Here is a 4,315-nt window from a genome sequence, read left to right on the forward strand (position 1 = left end):
ACCGCACTAGGCTAGGGCTTCTCTGGTGGGCGATTCGAGGATCTAGGTCTCGTTTTTAGTAATATTTTTTCTTGTTTTGTCGCTGTTTAGTTGTTATCTATAGTGTAATTACTTCCTTTTATGTCGTTAATGAAAAAAAGCGCACTTTTTTTAATATTCATCTCGTGTTATGGATGGACTTGGATTGTTGGATGTGCGTATTGGATATGAATATTGCTTATATTTGATTGGATGTGTTTATTAAATATATATTAATTATGTATTCATGTGTATATCATGAATATAATGTACAGGGAATCAACATCTTTAAAAATTTGCAAAAAAACACAACCTAGACGGAATTTCCGTCTAGGTTGATTCAACCTAGATGGAAATTAGGTCTAAGTTTATATATAGCAACCTAGACGGAAGATCCGTCTAGGAAGCAACCTAGAAGAAAATTTTGTATGGGTTACTTTCTAGATAGAATTTCCTTCTAGGAAGCAACCTAGATGGAAATTCCGTTTAGGTTGCTTTCTAGACGGAATTTCCGTCTAGGAAGCAACCCAGATGGAATTTTCGTATAAGTTGCTTCCTTGACGGATTTTAGTTATCCGTTTAGGATGATTTCCATCTAGTTTGATCAACCTAGATTGATTTCCGTTAAGGTTGATCAACCTAGACGGAAATCTAAGCAACCTATAAGGTTTTTTCCTTCTAGATTGCACGTTTTTCTACTAGTGAACATATAGCTCTGTCTAAGTCTCTGAAAAAATAAAAAGCCCCTGAACAAAGATCATGAGATGACAAGAGTACAAAAATCACCAAAAAAAAAAAAAAAGTTAAACAAAGATAAAACCCTCATCACAACATAAAACCAACAACCTGAAGCCATAGCTTCTATTTAATCCTTAATCAATTCTTGAGCTAGCTTCATCCACCTTCAGTTCCCACCTTTGCACGGACCCTTGAGATGAATGTAAAGATACTTAGCAAGAAATATATACATGCACATAAGATAAATATTTACTTGCAATTTATTTTATTAGGAAACTTTTTTAAACAATAATGCATTGTAATATAGTTCATACATATTACAATTATTTTCCACGAGATCGTCTGGGTATATTTATTGTTGTTTGTCTTCTATTTATTTGCTCATTTGAACCGGAGGCCCTGCCTATAATAAGATTCGGAATGTTAGTTTGAGTATCAAGATCAGTCATATCAAGCGCGACATTTTGTGTGTAGGAGAAGTCTTACTAAACACATTAGATGTCCTAATTGGCTAATTGCAATTATCTTCATTTTCTTCATCATTTTTTCACTGTTATTATGAAGAACAACGGATCTTGGCTCCTTGTATAGAACCACCCAATCAATCATGACATTCAGATCTTTCACAAAGAAGCACTGATCCCCTTGTTCTGTGAAAATAAATTTCTCATTAAGATATATTTCTTTGTCGAGATTGATCCAAGTGTAAACATATAATGATCCTTTTGTATTTTTGAGGACACCATCGAACCTTAAACATCATGTAATTATATTATTTTTATTTACCAAAACTGTAGATTACCTCCACAATATCTTCTAATTACCCATAATATAGTATGTCAACTAGAATTAAGTTCTGCTCTCTTGTACTTAAAAAAATTCTTGAGAAAAATAAACCATGACCACACTATTCTGAGTTACCCTCCTATCATCAGTCTCTAGTGTTTGGAGTTTATACCCATTGATGAGATGTTCATTATAACATCTTACTTCATAGAGAATGTTGCGCATGAATAATAATTTTATTTGAGAATGTAGTGCCATCAAGAAGTGATTTTTTAGCCTAAGTCAAACAATATTAGAGAATATTTAAGACAAGTTTAACTTAAAATTATAATATAAAAGTTCAAAACTAAATTATACAACACTTACATCATTTTGAACCAATTAAGAAATTCTTTCTTATATTTTTCTGAATATTATGCGTCCTACCGGTTATTTCATTCTTAAGCCTTTCCATATGTCGCCTATTCATATAATATATAAGATTGTAGTGGTAAAAGTAAATGAACATATATCAATATTATATTACTAATTTTATTTGTTATCTTCAGTAGTCTTGGAAAATAGCAAGATTTTCCAATACATATGAATGAATTTGGTCTAAGAGTGATCTTGGATATTTTTCACGCTTCTTATCCTTAGTTGGTGCCTGATGTGCAGTTTTCTTCTTGTGCATGTAACGTGATGCAAACACAAAACATTCTTTAGCCACATATCCTTCAGTTATAAACCCTCCAGAGGGCTCGATTAGAAACGTTGTGTTTCATGGTACCCAAATATCTTAAAATTTTAAAAAAGAATTAATTATTATGAAGTACAGATAAGAAATACATATATAATTAATGAACGTGATGAAATTCCTAACCTTTCAATCAGATACATCCAATGATAAGTAATAGGACATGTGATTCTAGCATCTTTTGCAAGATGTTAGGTAAGATGTACCATGATCATAAAAAATAAAGGAGAAAATATTATTTCTATATTGCATAGAGTTACTTGGATTCAGCTTCAAGTTTTTTAAACTCATCCACATCTATAACTTTAGAACATAATTTTTTGAAGAATCCACAATACTCAATAATAATCTTTAACGCTTCTTTCTCCACATTGTTACGGAGTACAACCAGGAGAAATTAATAAAGAAGGACATGGTAATCATGAGTCTTTATACCTAAGAGTTTTCTCTCTTGCACCTAGATATTATTCTATATGTTAGCAGAGTAACTAGTTGGTGACTTTACCGATTTGAGGATCTCACAAAATCTTTACATCTGCTCATTCGACATTGTAACACGAGATGGAGGCAACTTTAATTTTTTAAGACCAACATCTTGTGCTTGCAAATCATTCCAGATATTCAATGCATACAAGTCTTGTCAAGCCCGTAGACTGTCCTTCAACTTATTGGTTTCTTATAGGAGGGTTGATACTATATTGTCGCAAATATTTTCTCAATATGCATAACATCTAAGTTATGCCGGATTTTAAGCTTTTGCCAGTAAGGAAGCTAAAAGGAGATACTAAATTTAGTCCATCCTCTAAGAAATTTTACGGGTTCATTCTCAACATGCACTCTTTGGACCTTTCTCTTACATTTTAATAACTTTTTGTTCTTTTAGGAATCTCTTACTCCGAGTAGGTCATACTTAAAATATCGATTTTTTTTCCAAACCTTACTTTTGGATACCCCTCAAACAACATTACTATCTCAACTCCAGCCAGCTGACATGGCTTCTTTCTCGTCTCAATTGTGTCATCAAACATAATAAATAATTTTCTATACTTATGACTCGAGGGCAATGACCTTCAATTAACCTAATAACAGCTCTTTCAGTCATGTGGTAATTGAAGGGCTTCAAATTCCGAACCACATATAGGACAAGCATACTTACCCTTAGTAGACCAACTGGACAAATTAGCATAAGTTAAAAAATCATTAATTGTTGACATTAGAATAGCACGTAATCTAAACGACTCTTTAAAATGGGCATAATATGTCAGTACACCCTCCAACCACAACTATTTTAGCTCATCAATTAGTAGCTCTAAATAGATATCAATATCATTATCTACTGCCTGTTTAACAGGTATCAATAATGATAGTATCATATATGACTGTTTCATACAAAGCAATGGAGTTAAATTATATGGTATTAATACAACTAGCCACATAGACCAGCCTGAACTTATAACCCTAAATAGATTAAATCTATCACTAGATAGATCCAGTCCGAACCACATACAAGACAAGCATACTCACCCTTAGTAGACCAACTGGATAAATTAGCATAAGCTAAAAAATCATTAATTGTTGACATTAGAATAGCATGTAATCTAAACGACTCTTTAAAATGGGCATAATATGTTAGTACACCCTCCGACTACAACTATTTTAGTTCATCAATTAGCATCTCTAAATAGACATCTATATCATTATCCGGTACGTGTTTACCAGGTATCAATAATGACAGTATCATATATGGCTGTTTCACAAAGCAATAGAGTTAAATTATATGGTATTAATACAACTAGCCATATAGACCAGCCCAAACTCATAACCCTAAACAGATTGAATCCGTCTTCTAGTTTGGCTTTTAGGCACTGGGCAGATTGGCGGTCAGACTTAGCATGCTCCATAGCATGATCCCTCTTTTGCCTCCCTCGTGACACCTCCTCGGATAAAAATTTTATCCTCTTGTTCAGCTCGTGGAGTTTGTGCTTGAGCCTATCAATCTCTACAGCTTTCTGGCTATTTGAGGCCTTTAAGATGTCG

The sequence above is a fragment of the Asparagus officinalis genome, chromosome 8 (genome assembly GCF_001876935.1).
Source record: "Asparagus officinalis chromosome 8, Aspof.V1, whole genome shotgun sequence".
In the NCBI taxonomy this organism is placed as follows: Eukaryota; Viridiplantae; Streptophyta; class Magnoliopsida; order Asparagales; family Asparagaceae; genus Asparagus; species Asparagus officinalis.